The following is a 20,638-nucleotide window of genomic DNA, read 5'->3' on the forward strand; positions in this document are numbered from 1 at the left end:
TTGTCAAAAATAAATAAATTAATTAACAAATAAATAAATAAATAAAAATAAAAAAATTTAAAAAATGAAAGAAAGAAAGAAAGGCAGAAGAAACAGTGACTCAGAGATAAGGGCAAGCCATTCTCCTCCCTAAGTGCCTCTATCCACTGCTGCCGCTTTTTAAATCTCACTGGACATTCAGAAAAGGAAAGAATTAGCTTTGTTTATGTCCACGTGCATTTCAGGCAGGTCTGCATCAAAGGTGTCAGGGTGAATAAGACACCTTTTATCTTGGCTTCAAAAAGGCTCCACACACAACAGTCTTTAGAGCAGAGCTCGGCAGATTCAGCGCCAGGCCCTACTTGTCTGCACACGTGTGAGGGAGGACCATCAGGGGGCAGCTGTTAGTGCTGTGGAGGCACTGTTTCCCTGGAGAGTGGTGTGAGGGCCCAGGCGTAGTGGTGTGCACTTACCATCCCAGCACTCTGATGGTTGCTGCAGACTGGAGGCCAGCCTGGCCTACACAATGAGTTCAAGGCCCACTCAGGATACACAGTGAGATCCTGTCTCTAAAAGACCTAAATAAACAAATATACAAGCAAATTTTTTTTCAAGACAGGATTTCTCTGTGTTAGCCTTGGCTGCCCTGGACTCATTTTGTAGACCAGGGTGGCCTCGAACTCACAGCGATTCACCTATCTCTGCCTCCCAAGTGCTGGGATTAAAGGCATGCACCACCACACCCGGCTAACAAATTAAAATTTAAAATGCAAGTAGGGGGAGCTGGAGAGATGGGTCAGTGGTTAAGAGCACTGTCTGTTCAATTCCTAGCAACGACATGGTGGCTCACAACCATGCACAATGAGATCTGGTGTCCTCTTCCGGTCTGCAGGCATACATGTGGGCAAAATACTATATAAATAATAAATACATGCATCTTTTTTGAAAAAAAAAATGCAAGTAAGGGCTGGAGAAATGGCTTAGCAGTTAAGATCGCTGACTGTTCATCCATAGGACCTGACTATAGTTTCAGAGGGTGGATGTCCTCTTGTAGCCTTCACAGGCATCTACACACACACACACACACACACACACACACACACACACACACACACACTCACATACTCTCACACACACACAAATAGATAAAATAAAACTTTAAAAAATGGAAGTACACGTGTGCTAGTTTGAGTAGGAACGGCCCATAGGCTCCTATGTTAGGCAGGGGCAACTACTTGACAGGGGTTCGGGAGTGCGGCCTGTTGGAGGAAGCATGTCGTTGGGGGTGGGCTCCGTGGTCCTGCGGATCTGGCTGTGGAACTCTCAGCTCCTCCAGCAGCATATGTGTGTGCCGCTGCCCCTCCCCCAATGCTGACAGTGAAGTAAAACTCTGAACTGTAAGCCCATGCCAATTAAATGCTTTCTTAGAGTTGCTGTGGTCATGAATAGTAATAGAACAGTGACTCAGGCAGCATGATCAAAGTATAAGGAAAACAGTCATCAGTGAACAAACTATTAAGTCTTGACTAAAATAAAACACCCCATAGTGTGCACATGAAACTCTGGATCTAGTTGGGAAAGATACTCAAGTGTGTGTGTGTCTGTGTGTGTGTGTGTGTGTGTGTGTGTGTGTGTGTGTGTGTGTGTGTGTTTTCTTGTGTTAAGATATATGTAATCCTGGCACTTTGGAGGTGGGAGTGGAGCAGAAGTTTGAGGGCATTGTTGGCTATCTGAGGAGTTTGAGGCTGGCCTGGGTTTCATGACACCCTGCCTCAAGCAAATAAATAATATACAACATAAAATGTACTCTTTTCACGGTTTATAAGCATACAATCCCGTGGCGCCTCTCTCTCTCTCTCTCTCTCTCTCTCTCTCTCTCTCACTCTCACACACACACACACACACACACACACACACACACCCGCCGTGCGACCACTACTCATTCCCAGCAGGTCTTCCAACTTCCAACTGGAGAACTCCACGCTCCCCATCCCCTTGTCCCAACTGGTCTACTTCTTGTCCCCAAGCATTTGACCATGCTCATTTCGTTCTGTGTCTTATGTCACTCAGCCAAGGCTTACCCATACCGTGCCACGTGATGTGTCAGAACTCTCTTCCCCTTTAAGGCTGCATAATATCCCACTGCACTGTACACACCACACTTTGTCTACCGGCTTATTGGTGGGTATTGGGGTTTCCTCCGCTGGGCTACTGAACGGTGCTGGGATGAACGCTGTCTATTTGCACTTGCTTGTTTATTGTAGTATGTATATCTATTGTATGTTGTAGGTTACGCAAACCTTTAGTCTAGAATTTGTATAATGTAGGCGATAGGTGGGTTCTTGTGCTTGTTTGTTTCCGTGTTTTTTACTGAGTGGCTGTCCAGGACCTCACTGAGTAGAGCAGGCTGGCCATAAGCTCACAGAGATCTGCTTGATTCTGCCTCCCAAGTGCTGGGATTAGAAAGGTGTGCACCACCACACCTAGAAGGAATAGCTTTAAAACTCCTTTAAGTTATTGGTTATAAAACCTGGCCATACCTCTGAAGTACCCGGGTTTTAGATTTTTCACAGCATCCATGCCACACTGCAGATGAGCTATGTCAGGGACGTGGGACTCGGGCATCGGGGTCAGTTGTAAATCTTACCAAGATCAGCCAACTTTGAGACATACTGCCCTAAAAACTTGACTGGTGAACACTTGCTATGGTGGGGATGTAAAATGTTCCCACAGGCCCATTTGCTGAATGCTTGGTCCCAGCTGTTGGCACTATTCTAGAGTTAGTGGCAGGGGCTAAATAAGGCAGGTCCCTGGGGCAGGCCCCAGAGATGAGGGGACCTTTCCTGCCTTTCCCTCTCTCCCCATTCTGTCCTCCCTCTCTCTCGTTGCCAGTATGTTCTGTCCAAGTGCATGGTATGAAGCAAGCATAGCCTGAACACTCTGAGTCTGGGAGCTGAATCAGCCCTCCCTCTGTTCGTTGTCCACTGGACATTCTGGTCGCTGAAATGCAGAAATAACGTGATACTGTTTTGCCCGACGTTCTTGCTTTCTCTCCTTACACATCCCAGAGTATGCAGAGGACTCCCTGACCTTACTATCCAATTTGGTCAAATCAAATTCCCTGTCATACTTTTAAGATCCTCCAGCCAAAGTACTTGACACCTATAATTTCTGACCAGAGAAGTTGACATGGTGGCACACGCCTGCAATCCCAGCACTGGGGAGGCTGAGGCAGGAGGATCCTGAGTCCACGATCAGCCTGGCCTGGTGCTCATGATGAAGAAGGAAAGAGTGGCTCTACCAGAGGTAAGATGGATCCTGTATACTGAAATGTGTAGAAAAACTTCATTTAAAAAAAAAGTTTATTTATTTATTGCTATATACATGCTCTGCCTGCATGTACACCTTCAGGCCAGAAGAGGGCATCAGATCACATTATAGATGGTTGGGAGGCACCATGCGGTTGCTGGGAATTGAAGCCAGGACCTCTGGGAGAGAAGTCGGTGCTTTTAACCGCTGAGCCACCTCTCCAGCCCCAGAACAAACTTAAGTAATGCGGCTCTAGACATATTAATTTCAGCACTAAAGATGAATTCTAACACAATTAGTACTTGCTGCTGCTTTATCTTAAGGCAGAACAGTCCCTGCCACACAGCAAATGCCATGTGAGAGCTAGCTTTGAGATTCATTAGCGGGCATCCTTGAGAAGGGAACTGATGGCAAGGGGCATTACTTCTTGCCTTTGGCAGACTTCAGGACGAGACTGTCTTAGGGTTTCTGTTGCTGTGACGAGACACCATGACCACTGCAACTCTTTTTCCTTTCCTTTTTTTTTTTTTTTTTTAAAAAATTTTATTTATTTATTTATCGAGACAGGGTTTCTTTGTGTAGCCCTGTCTGCCCTAGAACTCTCTATAGACCAGGCTGGTCTTGAACTCACAGAAATCTGCCCGAGCGCTAGGATTAAAGGCATGCACCACTGTGAGCAGTGACCAATGCAACTCTTAAAAGGCAATCATTTAGTGGGGGCCAATTTATAATTTCAGAGTCCATGGCAGTGTGCAGGCAGCCCTGGTGGGGGAGAAGGAGCTGAGAGAGAGAGAGAGAGAGAGAGAGAGAGAGAGAGAGAGAGAGAGCGCTCTACATCTGCACTAGCAGGGCGAGAACTGGCTTGAGCTTCTGAGGCGCCAAAGCCCGCCTCCAAAGTGACACACTTCCTCCAGCAAGGGACACCTACTCCAGCAAGGCCACACATCCTAACAGTGCCACTCTCTACTGGCCAAGTATTCAGACACATGAGTCTATTGGGGCCATTGCTATTCACACCACCAGAGACTGTGGATGGTACAAAGATGAAGGGAAAGAGAGAAAGACACTGAATGGCTGGATGCATGTAAAGTCTAAAGCCTAATACTAAATATTTTATATGCCTGTTTATCCTATAATTACATGAATGCATATAAAAGTGGTGTGTTAATAGAATGGTTGCTAAATATAACTATAAATAAGATGTCTACAAAAAATTCATAAGAAAGGGTGAGATACATAGCTGGTGTAGAGACTTGCCTAGCGTTCAGTAGAGCCTGTGACTGAACCACAGTACTCTGAGGGAAATATCCTACAAAAATATAAGTGAATTTGAATATAAAAGAATATATGCCAAAGAAGGGCTATTATTAGTTTTTAGAGCCAATTATGCAGCAATTAGAAAATTTCAGTGGTTTCATAAAATTTTACTATAGTACATTAAAATGTAGAAACACACACTGCTACATTGTTCCAAGCTTTAAATGAGAGTAAAACAAGGCTTAAATTAATGGAGAACTATTAGGGAATGATTGTTTTGAGGGTTTTATGTTTGTTTGTTTTCAGCCAGGTTCCTGGCTGGCCTGGGAGCCACAGCGATTCACCTGCCCCTGCTGGAATTAAAGGCTACACCCGAGAAACCTTGTCTCAGAAAATAAATAAATAAATAAAAATTAAAGGTGTGTGCTACATGCCCAGCAGAAGCCATTTCTATAACACAGTGGAAGAAAGTAAATTTTTACCCACTTTGAGGAAATCAATAGAAAGATAGTGGAGGATCTGAGTCAGGTACGTTATAATTTTAATTATCTGTAAATGGGAACAAAATAACCAATAAGGATATATGAAGGGCTGTCAAGGTGGCTCAATTGGTAAAGGTAGCAGCCTTTGAGCCTGAAGACCTGAGTTTGACCCCCAGTTCTCACACGATGAAAGGAGGAAGCTGACCCTATTATTCATCGTCAGTTCTCTGCACATGTCTGCACATGCACGGACACACAAATCAATGTAGTTAAAAACAATTCTTAAAGAGTTCATGATGTTGCCAGGCGTGGTGACACATGCCTGTAATCCCAGTACTCAGGAGACAGGGGCAGGGAGATTGCTGTGAGCTGGAGGCCAGTGTGGTCTACAAAATGAGTCCAGGACAGCCAGTGAATCTGGACAAAGTGAGTCCAGACAGAGAAACTCTGTCTTGAACAAACAAACAAACAAACAAAAGACAGCCAAAAAAAAAAAAAAAAAAAAAAAAAAAAAGAGTGCATGATAGGGTCTAGGAGATGACTTATTTAATAGGCTCAGAACACTTAGTGCCCCTGTGTGAGGACCTGAGTCTGATTACCAGCACTCCAAACCAGGAATAGCTGTATGTGCCCCTAAGCCCAGGGCTGGTAGGGGAGTGGGAACAGAAGGGCAGCTGGTGGCGGGCCTGACCAACATATAATACACGATGGTGAGCCCTGGGTTCAGTGAGAGCCTCTCGGCTCAAGAGAATAAGCAGGGAGGGCATATGAAATCCCACTACCCACCACACAAACACCACAAACCACACACCACAATATAGGGAAGCACACTCATACACGAAAACAAAACCAACCCCTCCCCAAGTAAAACAAACAACCCTCCCACCCTCCCCACCCCCCACCATCCCCACACACAGATTTCCTTGCAGAGTCTTCAAACTTCTAAGTGGCCTTCCCTCTAGTTAGCTCCTCTCCCTGGTTTCTTGCTTTCCTGGAAACCCATCTTGCAGCCTGGCAGGGCAAGATCCTTTCAGAGTTATTAATAAGACCATGACAACTCTTATCACGTCACACTCCAAATTACCTCCCCATCCTGCGTAAATAAAATCCAAATCCCTAGGCAGGCCTACAAGGCCCCGCGTGACCACTCACCTCCCCAGAGCCAGCTAGCTGGTCCCTCTGCCTCTAATATTCCTCCTGATCCCACCTCACAAGATGGGATCCTTTTTATACTTCCGATCTCAGCTTAAATGGTTCTTCCTTCTAGAAGCCATATGCAAGCTCTGCATTTAAAGCAGACAAAGATATTCCACGTTTTTCTGTATGGCAGTCACCACCAACACTTGATATTCAGGACACACTCTCAGAACCTCAAGAGACAAGGCTCCATTATTCACATACTCACCTTTAGCAAGTTAACTGAATCCCAAGTATTAGGTAAAAACTCCAGTAGGCAGCAGGAAAGTCTCTCTCTCTCTCTCTCTCTCTCTCTCTCTCTCTCTCTCTCTCTCTCTCTCTCTCTCTCTCTCTCTCTCTCTCTCTCTCTCTCTCTCTCTCTCTCTCTCTCTCAGGAAAGTCTCTCAACAGAGCCGTCACTGGATCATTTTGCCCTGCTGTCTGCAATCACAGTGACCCCACTCACATGATCCACTTGTTCTCACTCTAGCACATTGCAAGGTGCTGTTTCTGTGAGAATTATCCCTTTGTGACAGACTACTAGAGGGTGTTTTGCCTGATGTCTGTGTCTAGCACCTAGAATATGTGGAGCGTATGCTAAGGACTCCGTGAGTGCTTTTGTTCTAGTCGGGCCTTCGGTGACTTGGCTGAGGTCTTTCCATAGCAGACACATCCCTGCTTTAACTGTGCTGCCTGCAGATTCAAATGTTAATATCAGCCGAAAACTGTTCGTATAGGAACATGCAGAATGCTTGAAATATTTCCAGGGTGTCCCTAAACCCAAGCAAGTGGACACAGAATACTCACAGTGTGACTGAGGGAGGCATCTGGAAAGAGTGGCCAACTGTGCAGAATGGGGCTATAAGTTCAGCTAAGAACTTTATAGGGGGCTTAAGAGTGCTTGGTTCTCTTGCAGAGAACCTGGTTCACTGCCTAGTGCCTATGTCAGGTGGCTAACAAGGGCTTTCAACTCCAGCCCTCGAGAGCTGAAACCCTCTCCTGGCCTTGATGGGAACCCACGTACTTGTGGCATACAGATGTGCACACACACGAATAAAAATACAACTGGGAAAAAAATCTCAGGAAGATCATTTGGCAAGATGGAAGCCATGAGAGTTTTGATGAGCAATTCCATCAGCCGAAGCTTCGATGACGATGTTGTAGGTGACTAGGAGGTGAGAATGCTGGGATGCTGAAGGGTACTTCATGGAAAGAGAGAAGACAGTGGGGGGAGGAACGGGGGAGGTTGAAGCGAGGAGGATAATCTAATTGCTTCTACTGCTCAGTGAAATGTGAGGCAAGCTCTTCTGATGAAAATGTAAACGAAGTGGCCTAAGAATATTCTGAGAAAGACAGAGAATTACAGTGATTTTTTTTGGGGGCGGGGCTGTTGTTCGTTTGCTTGCTTCTTAGATTTTTGAGACAGGGTCTCACAGAACCTGGGGTGGCCTCAAATTCGCCTTATAACTAAAGATGACCTTGTACCCTTGATCCTTGTGACTCCAGTTGTAAGGGCTGAGCTTATAGGCATGTGCCACCATCCGGGCTATCACCATAACTTTGCAGAGTGCAGACTAGAATTGTGAGGCAGGCAGGAAAACTCTACCTTGGGTTTATAATCCTGAACTTGAAAAGGAGCCTGGTTCTGTATTTGGTTATTAAATGCCTGCCATGCTCAGGGGCAGGTCAGGAATAGCTGCCAGCCGGAGGCCAACCAGGCTGCCCCTGCCAGCTAAGTACAGCAGGGGAAAGAAGTCAGGGGATGGGAAGTCATCGGGATCACTGACCTTTGTTTAAGTGTGAGTTCAGCTTCTCTGAACATCCTTGTAGATTCTTCACTGGGAAGACACTTTTCTATTATTAGAAAGGCTTGAGAGGATAGAACATTTCCTTAAAGATGCACTCTGAGTAAAATTACTCAGCCAAAGAGAACGGCATGGGGCAACTAATGTGATCTCACTTGAGGATTTAATATCACCATAATACAGAAAAAATTTAAGGCAATTCAGTTTTAATATAAACCCATTTACGTTTAATTGAAAGCTTTAAATGTCACTTTAAAAAAATTTTATTGTGAATTATAGTTTCATGGAAACTGGCAAAAACACTATAGAGGTTGCACACACCCCTCACCCAGATGCCCCATTGTGCACATCACGAGTGACACTGGGACAAGGCCCCAGTGTCCCATGGTTCGAAGGCATTGGGTTACCTGTAGATATACGTAATCAGTGAAATTGATACAGAATCAGGTCCTCACAAAGATCTCAAAAGTCAATCAGAACAGCATTTGCTTGGGAAGACAGAAAATATCACCCCCCCAACCCCCGTTTCGTGAGACAATTACTTTAGTGTGCCTTTCTTGTGTAACAATGTATACAATGTGTTTATGGATGGGTCGCTTTCTTCACCTTTTATTTTGCAGACATCATGGTCTTGATAATAAATCAGGAGTTACAGAGCTGTTGTGAGGGAATAATGAAACTGCTTTCTCTGCCTGCTGCTTAAGATGGCTACATGCGGAGTAGCCAGAATAGCCAAACTTATCTACTCTCCAGTAGTCACTGCATCTATGTAGCATTACAGCTGAACACAGAGAAGGCTGGAGAAATGGCTCTGTGGTAGAAAAGAAAGGAAAAGGAAAGAAAAATAAGTATCCTGGCTGCTCTCCCAGAGGACCCAGGTTTAATTCCCAGCTCTCACCTGGCCGATTGGAACTTCCATCTCAGTGGATTTGACACTCTCTTCTGGCCGCCTGGATACCAGGCACACACAGTGCACACAGACACACATTGCAGGCAAAGCACACACACATAAAAAATAATTTTAAAAAATTAAAGGAAACCATCTCAAAGTGAATTAACTGAGTTTGTTTGTTTGTTTATTGGTCCTACTTTGCACCTGGATCATCCAACTTCCAAAAATACTGACTCAATTTTAAAAGAAGCGATTATGCATGCACATATGTGAATCTGATATCACACTTACCTTTTATTCTCTCGAGGTGTTGGGGATAGAATCCAGGCATTCACTCTTTCCCTAGCCTTCTTCCTACGTTCTGAAGACAAAAGTGGCACTAAGCTGCACAGGCTGCCCTTGAGCTGACTCTTTACAGGTAGGCTTTGAACTTGCCATTCTCCTGCCCTGTCCTTTCAAGCAGAACAGACTACAGAGTGCCACACGATGGTTTCAGCCTTTGATCTAAACATTGTTTCTGCTTTTTGAGACCCAATCTCACTCTGTGGGCTCATCCTTCTTAACTCTTGAAGACAGCACTTAGAGCAGATCCTGTACAGCTGAAGAGACAGGCAACTCTGGGAGCTAGGACTTTCATTTTGCATAGGAGAACAGCGTAGGTTGCACCTCATAGAGCTCTAAGCACTGATGACTGAAGTTAATACATTTCAGGCGATGGGGCTGACCGTCACAGACAAGAAGCTGCAAATAGTAAGGGGTAAGAATGAATGCCACTGTGCTGCCTTGAGGGTTGGGGATATCAGTGTGACCGGCCTAATTTAAAGCATTCTAGATATGCAGTATCTGTGTATACAAGGATTTGTTTTGTACATCTGTGTCCATGAGGGATGTAACACATGGGAAAATGGATACCTGACCAGTGCAAATACTGACAGCATTCATGCCCAGATCTTGTTTTTGAAAAACTTGGGAGGTTGTGGGGAGGGGGGCGGCAAAGACCATGGTTTCCTTGGTGGTGGTAGTGGTGGTGGTGGTGGTGATGGTGGTGGTGATGGTGGTGGTGGTGGTGATGGTGGTGGTGATGGTGGTGGTGGTGGTGATGGTGGTGGTGATGGTGGTGGTGGTGGTGGTGGTGATGGTGGTGGTGGTGATGGTGGTGGTGATGGTGGTGGTGATGATGGTGGTGGTGATGGTGGTGGTGGTGGTGGTGGTGATGGTGGTGATGGTGGTGGTGGTGCTTGTGGTGGTGATGGTGGTGGTGGTGATGGTGGTGGTGATGGTGGTGGTGGTGGTGGTGATGGTGGTAGTGGTGGTGATGGTGGTGGTGATGGTGGTAGTGGTGATGGTGGTGGTGGTGATGGTGGTGGTGGTGATGGTGGTGATGGTGATGGTGGTGGTGGTGGTGATGGTGGTGGTGGTGGTGGTGGTGATGGTGGTAGTGGTGGTGATGGTGGTGGTGATGGTGGTAGTGGTGATGGTGGTGGTGGTGATGGTGGTGGTGGTGGTGGTGGTGATGGTGGTGGTGGGGTGGTCGTGGTGATGGTGGTGTGGTGTGGTGGTGGTGGTGGTGGTGGTGTGTGGGTGGTGGTGGGTGTGGTCTGGTGATGGTGGTGGTGGTGATGGTGGTGGTGGTGTGCTGGTGGTGCTGATGGTGGTGATGGGGTGGTGCTGTGGTGGTGGTGGTGCTGGTGGTGGTGCTTGTGGTGGTGATGGTGGTGGGTGGGATGGTGGTGGTGGTGGTGGTGGTGGTGTGGTGGTGGTGATGGTGGTGGTGGTGATGGTGGTGGTGGTGTTTGTGGTGGTGATGTGCAGGAAAAATACAAGATGAGCCTGGAAGTACTAGAGAATGTGTGCTGAACCCCCAAAACATCCCAGCATGCAGCGAGGCAGAGGCAGGCAGATCTCTGTGAGTTCAAGGCCAGCCTGGTCTACAAAGCAAGTCTAGGACAGCCAGGACTACACAGAGAAACCCTGTCTCAAACAAAAACAAAAACAAAACAAAAAACCCACCACCATCACCAACAACAAAAAAACAAAACCAAGAAGGTCAACATCATGTCATAAGCACCTAGGAATAAACTTTAAAGAATTCTGAAAGGCCAAAGCTAGAAGAATTTAGGCAAATGTATCAAAGGACAGAATTAAAGGACAAAAAGTGTGTGTGTGTGTGTGTGTGTGTGTGTGTGTGTGTGTGTGTGTGTGTACACGCGCGCACGCGCATCCATCCATCTGGGACCCCATCCTGACAGACTGAATAACAGATCTTCCCTATGCAGATGGAAATAGAAGGCTAAAATGCCTGAGACCTGAGAGCTGGCTAACAAACTTGTCGACCAGTGTACCTTGAGTCTCTTCTGATGCATACATATTAAAAGATACCCCAGCCCCATCATGAAAGCTAAGTGTTGGGATTGGAAGACGGCTTGGAGGTCAAGAGTACTGGCTGCTCTTTCAGAGGACCTAGGTTTGGTTCCTGGCACCTACATGGCCACTCACAATGGTCTGTGTCATTTCAGTTCCAGGAAGCCAATGATGTCTTTCTGGCCTCTGAGGGCACTGTATGCATGTGATGCCTTACATACACATAAAAATAGAATTATATGTATGTATGTATACATATATATATCATTTTCAAAAGTTGAATTTTAAATATTAAAAATGCCTTTCATGTCCATCTTTGGGGGTTCTGGAACCATTTCCCACAGCTTGCAAAGCCGTATAAACAGAAGAAACAATAAGCCCAGCACGCTCTCGTTTCCTCTATCTAAATAACCACTTGGGCTACTTCATGAGCACTCCCCATCTTCCCACAGACCTTTTACCATTCCACGGGCAGCATCCCCTCTCTGAGCTGAGAGCTTGGCATCACAGCACTGCTTGGACATGTACCATTCACATCCAGCATTAAAAGCTATGGTTTGTAAATATGTATTTTTTTAAAATCTCATGTGTGGGATATGGGCTGTCTTAGTATATCCCCATCTGTTAACTGTAATTGCTTCATGCAGAGGTAGTGCAGCTAGTTTAATTTGGAAGACTCTGAGAGGGTATAAATGCCAGGGTGGTGGTGGTGGTGGTGGTGGTGGTGGTGGTGTGTGTGTGTGTGTGTAAGATACCTTGGGAGGCCCTCAGGCTCAGCCTCTTCCCTTCCCTTGCAGGGGGTTGTGGCAGCTCAATCTTCAGAAAGGTCTGCACTGCTCACCAAAGGGCAGCTTAGATGACACTTTTCCCTGCGGCTGCTGTTTGCTCAGATGTCCAAACTTAGTAGTTGTGAGGCCATGCTGGTGGGCTGTCAGGCCATGAGCTGTCAGGTGATGCTGGTGGGCTGTCAGGCCATGAGCTGTCAGGTGATGCTGATGGGCTGTCAGGCAATGCTAGTGGGCTGTCAGGCCATGCTGGTGTGCTATCAGGGCATGCTGGTGGGGTGTCAGGCCTTGCTGGTATGGTGTCAGGCCTTGCTGGTGGAGTGTCAGGCCTTGCTGGTGGAGTGTCAGGCCTTGCTGGTGGAGTGTCAGGCCTTGCTGGTGGAGTGTCAGGCCTTGCTGGTAGGGTGTCAGGCCTTGCTGGTGGAGTGTCAGGCCTTGCTGGTGGAGTGTCAGGCCTTGCTGGTGGGCTGTCAGGCCTTGCTGGTGGAGTGTCAGGCCTTGCTGGTGGGCTGTCAGGCCCTTCACTGGTGCATTTGAAAACTGACATGAAGTTTCACTGACAAACAGCTAGCTGCCCAGACAAGATTTGGGTGAAAGGTCAGGAGTTAGAGCCATGGAAGACAAGAACACAGATAACAACAAAGTTGAAAAAAAGCTCACAAGATCAAAGAGAATTACACAGGCCCATGTTCGTGGAAGCAGGTCAGTCTGATTAAACGAAGGCACCGCTTTTATTTGATGTTGGGCATTGATCTGGTCATTCCTACACGGTGGATTAGACATTACTTCTTATGTACATAGAGGCAGTGCCACTTACCGACAGCTGCAGAAGCAATTCCCAGTTGCCTGCTCAGTGTGCACAGCGCACAGACCAGGAGGACAGATGCACTTGGAAATATTCAGATCGACCTTTGCTAGAGGCTACATCCTCAAACTTGAGAAAAGGGCCCACATTGCTGAATGAGTCTGTGGCACACAGGTAGACTGTCTTGAGTTGTTGGCTGCATCTAAACAGTGCTCCATGAAGGAGTTCAAGTTTACCATCTGCTCTGCAGGAAGGCGAGGCATGCCTTTGGAGTCATTACCAGGGTGTCCCCTGACAAGACTGCAATGGCGAGGGGTCAGCAAAGGGCACAGAGATGAGCTACTCCGGAGCATTGCACGTGAACAGCTATTTGTATAGTGGAAGGCTAGCGGCTGTGATTGGCTAACACATTACCTCAGACTGGACAGACCCACCAGAGTCTCTATGTGGAGGAAGCACATTAAATGTGACATGGCGAGAGCAGACTCACCAGGCCAGCTACTGACCACTCAGCATCTTCAGAAGGCAGTGTTCTGACTGCCGGGAATACTCAGAGCACGGTGTGCCATGCTTCTTATTTAAAAGTGCAGTGTGCTAGGCAGGCTAGCTGCCAGCTTGCGCCTGCATTTTCTCCTACAGGGATAGTTGCTAGAAAGGTCTCACATAGCCAAGTCCACATTCTCCAGATCATTGGCTTGAGATCTTTATATGACTTTTTATGCATAAATTAAAGAGACCAGAGCAGTGCGGTACCATGAGACACAAGGTTGGCATCTGACGCTTCTGTGACCTTTGTTAGTAGTTAAATTGTACTTCACACATCTCTATTCCCTGTGTGTCTCTGCGGGGCTCTAAGACCAAAGCCAGGCAAAATTCACAGTAACATGGCTGTCTTAGTTTCCTGCTACTGTGATAAAGACTGTGACCAAAAGCAACTTGGAGAGAAAAGGATTTATTTGGTCTTTACATCTCTAGCATGGTCCAGCACTGATGGGAGCAGGAATTCATGAAGGACAGGAATCTAGATAGGCAAGAACCATGGTGGAATACTGTTTACCAACTTGCTTCCCATGGCTCAGTCAGCTTGATTCATCATTATCACCATCACCATCACCACCATCACCACCACCACCATCACCACCACCATCACCATCATCACCACCACCATCACCAACAACAACAACATCATCACCACCATCACCACCACCACCATCACCACCATCATCACCACAACCACCACCATCATCACCACCACCACCACCATCACCACCATCACCACCACCACCATCACCACCACCATCACCACCACCAACAACACATCATCACCACCATCACCACCACCACCATCACCACCACCACCATCATCACCACCACCATCACCACCACCACCACCATCACCACCACAACCATCATCATCACCACCACCATCACCACCACGACCATCATTACCACCATCATCACCACCACAACCATCATTACCACCACCACTATCATCATTTTTAATACGATTGTGGTGATTTGACTGAGAATGGCCCTTATCAGCTCAAATGTTTGAATGCTTGTTCCAAAGTTCGCAGAACTATTTGAGAAGGATTAGGAGGTGTAGCTTGTTGGAGTTTTGTCACCGAGAGTGGACTTGGAGGTTTCAAAAGCCCATGCCATTCCCAGTTAGTGCTCCCTCTCCTTTTGTCTCTCCCTCCTCCTCCTTCTCTTCTCTCTTTCAACGTGAAGATCATCAGGATGTAAGTAGGCCCTTAGCTACTGCTTCAGCACCATGCCTGCCTGCCTACCGCCTTGACTTGACATTTGTGAACTAGCCCTCTGAAACTGTGGCCAGAAAATACTCCACCACACAACAGGGACATATGCTCAACCATGTTCATAGTGGCATTATTCATAATAGCCAGAACATGGAAACAGCCTAAGTGTCCCTCAGTAGAAGAATGGATAAAGAAACTATGGCACATTTACACTATGGAATACTACTCAGCTATTAAAACCAAGGAATACCTGAAATTTGTGGACAAATGGATTGAACTAGAAATGATCATAATGAGTGAGTTAACCCAGAAGCAGAAAGACTCACATGGTATATACTCACTTATATCTAGACACTAGGCCAAGGGGCACGTCCCACGAAAATCTTCACTTACCAGGAAAGTGGGTCAGAGGGGAGGACATCCATTTGGGACGTTAGGTGAGAGTAGCATGGAAGAATGGGAAAATAGAAGGATCCAGAGGGTCCTAGAAACCTACAAGAAGAACATTATGATGGGTGGATCTGGGCCCAGGGGTCCGGCTCAAACTATGGAACCAGCCAAGGACAATACGGGCAGTAAACTTCAAACCCGGAACCAGATCTAGCCGATGGACAGTACATTCTCCACCATTGAGTGGAGAGTGGGGTCTGACTTTCACAGGAACTCTGGTGCCCCATTTTTTGACCACATCCCCTGGATGGGGAGGCCTGGTGGCACTCAGAGGAAGGATAGCAGGCTACCAAGAAGAGACTTGATACCCTATGAGCATATACAGGGGGAGGAGGTCCCCCTCAGTCACAGACATAGGAGAGGGGAGTAGGGGGAAAGCGGGAGGGAGGACTAGGAGGATACAAGGGATGGGCTAACAACTGAGATGTAATATGAATAAATTATTAAAGTATTAAAAAAAAGAAAGAAAATTGCTCGCTGACTTGTCTACAGGCCAATTTGATACTGGCATTTCTCTTTTTCCAGATGTCAAGTTAACAAAACCAAAAACCACCACCACCAACAAAAAACTGACTGGTACAACAGTCTTATATTTAAGAGTGACAGATCTAGAAATGGGTATCAAAGAAATTTCAAGGTCAGGGAAGGGAGGTCCCTCAAATATATGGGGATGGAGTACTTGGTTTTGAGATAAAGACTATTTCATGGTGTAATTTAGTACTGGAGTCTGTGAGAAGATGCTAGGAAGGGTTAGTTTAACGCATGGGGAGTCCCTTCTGATTATCAAAAGATGACCTGTCCTTAGCTTGGCTGCCCTGAGTACAGGGGTTTCATTTTGATGCCAGTGTAGGTGGTTAGCAGTACCTTGTAGGAGTCCTGCCAGGTGGGAGTTAACGTGTGTTCTTCTGAACAGTAATGGATACCTATTTGAGCATTTGGAGGGAACAGATGGCAGAGACCGTCAGCAAAGACCACACATTGAAAATATGCTTCAAGTATAACAACTCTTTCTAACTGTTTTTCAGTGCTGGGGACCAAGCCCAAGGCTAGCCTATCCAGGTGAAGTGAGCGCTCAGCCACTGAGTCACATCCCCAGCCCAATTCCTGTCTACAGCAAGCTATTATGTGGCACTATTTGCTCTTGCTACCATATATAGCCCAGGATAGTCCTGTGCTCATTATGTAACTGAGGTTAGTCTCAAATTTGCAGTGCAGGGAGTACAAGTATGTGCTACTACTCTTGGCTTCCAAAACTTGCTTTAAAAAGCTATGTTCTGGCCCAGGGGTCCCGCTCAAACTAAGGCACCAGCCAAGGACAATACAGGAGGTAAACTTTAAACCCCTTCCCAGATCTAGCCAATGGTCAGAATATTCTCCACAGTTGAGTGGAGAGTGTGATATGACTTTCTCACGTACTCTGGTGCCTCACATTTGACCATGTCCCCTGGAGGGGGAGACCTGGTGGCACTCAGAGGAAGGACAGCAGGTAGCCAAGAAGAGACTTGATACCCTATGAGAATATATAGGGGGAGGTGATCCCCCTCAGGAACAATCATAGGGGAGGGGAATAATGGGAAAATGCGGGGGGAGGAATGGGAGGATACAAGGGATGGGATAAATATTGAGATGTAACAAGAATAAATTAATTTTTAAAAAAATTAAAAATAAATTAAAAAAAAAAAAAAAAAAAGCTATGTTCTGCTGGGTATGGTGGTATATGCCTATAATCCCAGCACTTGGGAGGTGAAGGCAAAAGAAATAGGAGTTCAAGGCTAGCCTGGGCTACATAAGACAAAAGTTATATATATATTTTGGCTGGGGCATGGGAATGATTCCAGACAAAGTTCCTCTACGTAGCCTGGCTATCCGGCTATTCTAGAACTTGCTCTGCAGCCAGACTGGCCTCCAACTCACTGAGATCTGCCTGCCTCTGCCTCCTGAGTGCCAGATTAAAGGTGAGCACCACCACTGCTTGGATAGAGTTAAGAGACAAAGGCCATTAGAGCACAGCAATTGCTTCCCCCAGAGTTGTTTTTGTTTCATGTGTCCTAAAGAGTAAGTAGAGGGGATGGGAACTTAATAAGAAGATTCTTTGCAAGCAAAGTGAGTTCCTAGGCTTGCTAAATTTTTTATATGAAGAATAGAGGTCGGGGATGGAAATGGGCAATGCTGACTTCAGTGTTTAAAAAAGATCAGTGCACCAGGAAGGCAGGATTCCACAGCCATGTTTGGAAGAGCTAAGGTCAGGAATCCACCAGCTGTCAGTTTGCACAATCTTGTGTCCTTAGAGAAAGCATGAACAGATTCAAGACATTCTGAGGCCATGAATACCCTGAACTATTTTAACACCCCAAGTAGGGAAGACCTAAGTGCACCCCACTGTCCCAGTCAGCCAGTGCCTTGAAGGCCAACCATCAGAGTACAAAAGGGTATTTTCTGTGTGGTTCTGGGGGTTGGGCAGGTTAAGTATGAACTCAGAACTTGAGCTATGATTGAGGAAAACATCACAAGGTGCTTACACTGAATGGAAGTTTCTTTTGGTTCAGCTGCGACTCCTTCCAAAGGCTTTTTGCAATGGTTTTAAGGGTTTTCTGTGTCAGCCTTAAAGGGCACAGGAACGGGTGATTTGGGGTGTTTTCTTTTCTTTCTCTCGTTTGTGTAGGCCTGGCTGTCCTGGAACTCAATCCGTCAACCAGGCGGTCTTGAACTCACAGGGATCCACCTGGCTCCTCTGACTCCAGAGTCCAGGGATGAAAGGCGTACACGCCACAGCCCCTGTTGAGAGTGTTTTCCTTTCGTTTCTTTTTCAGCGAATGTCAGCTCCTGCCTCTGCAGCACAAGAGCTCAGGAACCCTCCAGATATCATGCTCGTGGTCTGGGCCATTCCTTTCGCTCTAGGCCAGTAATATACCTGCTGTGCTGGGGAGCAGTTCTGGCGCATGGGCCTGAGGAGGCAAAACGCAGCCGTCAGATGCGGGGGAGTCCCACTCCTCCGTTCGGGCCTCCCGGAGCTCGAGGCTGGCAAAGCTCAAGGGGACACGGGGTGGTCCTGATGCCCTCCCTACCTGCAGAACGGACGCTGTAAAGTCAGTGGTCCTAACGCGGAGACCCCAAGCAAGCCACACTCTGGCCGGAAACCTTGTAGTGGAAAACCCGTGGGGCGGGGCCGTAAACAAACAGCCAATCCCAGAGAATCTCCGAGCAGCCAGCCAATCCCAGAGAAGACCCTCGGGGCGGGGCGGAGGGCGGTATCTGTGCGTGTTGTAGTCAGTTCTCGGGCCCGGCCATTGGCTGCCAGGGATATTCAGCTTGCCTCTCCCCTTCCGGCTCTGGATCTGAAGGAAGAAGTCGGGGAGTGTGTGGAACGACCTTCTCTGGAAGCCAGACCTCCAAAATCAGATCTATCAGCTTCCCACCCAGCACCCTGCGTAGGATCTGGCGCTCTCCGCTCGTCTTCGCGATTGCTCTGTCCGCACTTCTGCGCTCATGGGAGGCGTTGAGTCCCGTCCTCCTAGCTTCCTGAGCGGCTATTTCTTAGGCCACAAAACTCTGGGTTCCATGTCCAGCATCACTTAAACCAGTAGTAATGGTGCAAGCCTGTAACGCGCTGGGGTGGGCGGAGACAGGGAGATCTTGGGTTCAGGGTACTCGTAGGCATGACAGCCTACCCATAATCCTGGTTCTTGGGCGGCAGAGGCAGGGTCCTCAGGGCAAACTGGCTGGCTGGACTGGACCAGTGAGCTTTGAGTACAAATGCTGTCTCTTGACTTTTTGTATGTAAGCCTAGCTTTAATGGCTAAGCCATCTCTCCTGCCCCCCACTCCCATTCCTTGCCTCAATATATATGGTGGATAGTTATCAAAGAGGACACCTTATATCAACCTGTGGCTTCTATACACAAATGTGCATATGTGAGCCCTCACACCTGTGAACATGCATGCATACCACATAAGAAAAGAAAAGAAAGAAAAAAAAAGACCAGAAATGAGAGGCATATGGTTATGAAACTAAGGGGGGGTATGTTCTTTCTATAGAAGTGACAGCATTATTTTGGGGTGTCAGTCCATTACACAGTCAGAGAGCATGTGGAAGCATTGCAAATCAGCCTGAGAGTAAACAGTGAAACAGGAGTTCAGCATGCTGACCTTTGACTGTGTAACTGATAGCTTAGTGGACAGACATGAATTCAAACCCCTTATTAAGGATGTAAAATTAACACTCAGCAAGAGTTATTATGCGAAAATGGAGGGATGCTTCAGTGGTTTAAGAGCACCACTGGCTGCTCTTAGCCTGGGCTCATTTCCCAGCACCCACATGGCGGCTCACAACCATCAAAAACTCCAGTCCAGGGATCTAATGCCCTCTACTGGCTTCCTCAGGTACCAGGCACTCACAGAGTGTACAGATATAGATATGCGCAGGCAATACACTAATACACAGAAGATAAATATATGAGAAGAGGTATCATAGCGAGGGTCAATGCCACCCCAGGAGACCGAGGAAGGGATGACAAAGTGGAAAACCAAAAATGACTCTATGAGGCAAAAGAGAGGAACCAGGGGGTCTCCCTTCCAGTAGAGGGAAGACCAACCAAGCGTGCGCCAGGAAGGAGCTCTGTGCTCCGTGCAGGCGTAGAACAGCTGCTGGAAATCCTGCCCAGCCAAGGACCAGGGTGACTGAAGTGCGGTGGAGTTTGATGACATCAACTAGGCTGCAGGGCAGGTGCTGGGGTTGTCAGCATATACTCAACATGGTTGAGCATATTTAAAAATCCTCAGGAACAAAGGTGGCCACGGTTGAACACCCCTACATATAAATCTCATCATTTGAGAGGCCGAGGCAGTAGGATTGTTGCAAGTTTAGGCCAGCCTGATCTACCCAAGGAGATCCTGGCCAATCAGAGCTACATACTGAGGTTCTTCTTCTGTTTTTTGTTTGTTTGTTTCGTTTTTGGTTTTGGGGGGTTGTTTTTGTTTATTGTTTTTGTTTTTTGTTTTTGTTTTTGTTTTGATTTTTTTCGAGACAGGGTTTCTCTGTGTAGCCTTGGCTGTCCTGGACTCGCACTGTAGACAGGCTGGCCTCGAACGCACAGGGATCCACCTGCCTCTGCCTCCTGAGTGCTAGGATTAAAGGCGTGCGCCACCATGCCCAGCACTGAGGCTCTTCTAATGCAGCAACAGGCCCTTAAATAATGTTCAATGATAGCACGTGGCATAAAACGCAGATTAATGAAACATTGGTATTTACATGCCCGTCATATGTTCAGGCAAGCATGTTAGACACATTACGTTAGCTATCTGTGTTAGATGCTAGAAGTACGTATTTAGTATGCTCTCTTTAGCTGCTCTATGCAGGTTATCTGGAACTGGGACTGGTGTAAAACATCATCCTAGGCCTTAGAAAACTGAACTGGTAGAGTGGAGAGTCCCAGGCCACCCTTGGCTCTTTGAACAAAAATTTGTCTCAACTAAGAACAAAGATAAGTCAAATGTAGTGCCTGTAATCTTCATGAGACCTTACAGATGGATACAGGAGCTGGAATTCAAAGTCATCTTCCACCACATAAGGAGGTTGAGG

The sequence above is a fragment of the Acomys russatus genome, chromosome 28, assembly GCF_903995435.1.
Source record: "Acomys russatus chromosome 28, mAcoRus1.1, whole genome shotgun sequence".
Lineage (NCBI taxonomy): Eukaryota > Metazoa > Chordata > Mammalia > Rodentia > Muridae > Acomys > Acomys russatus.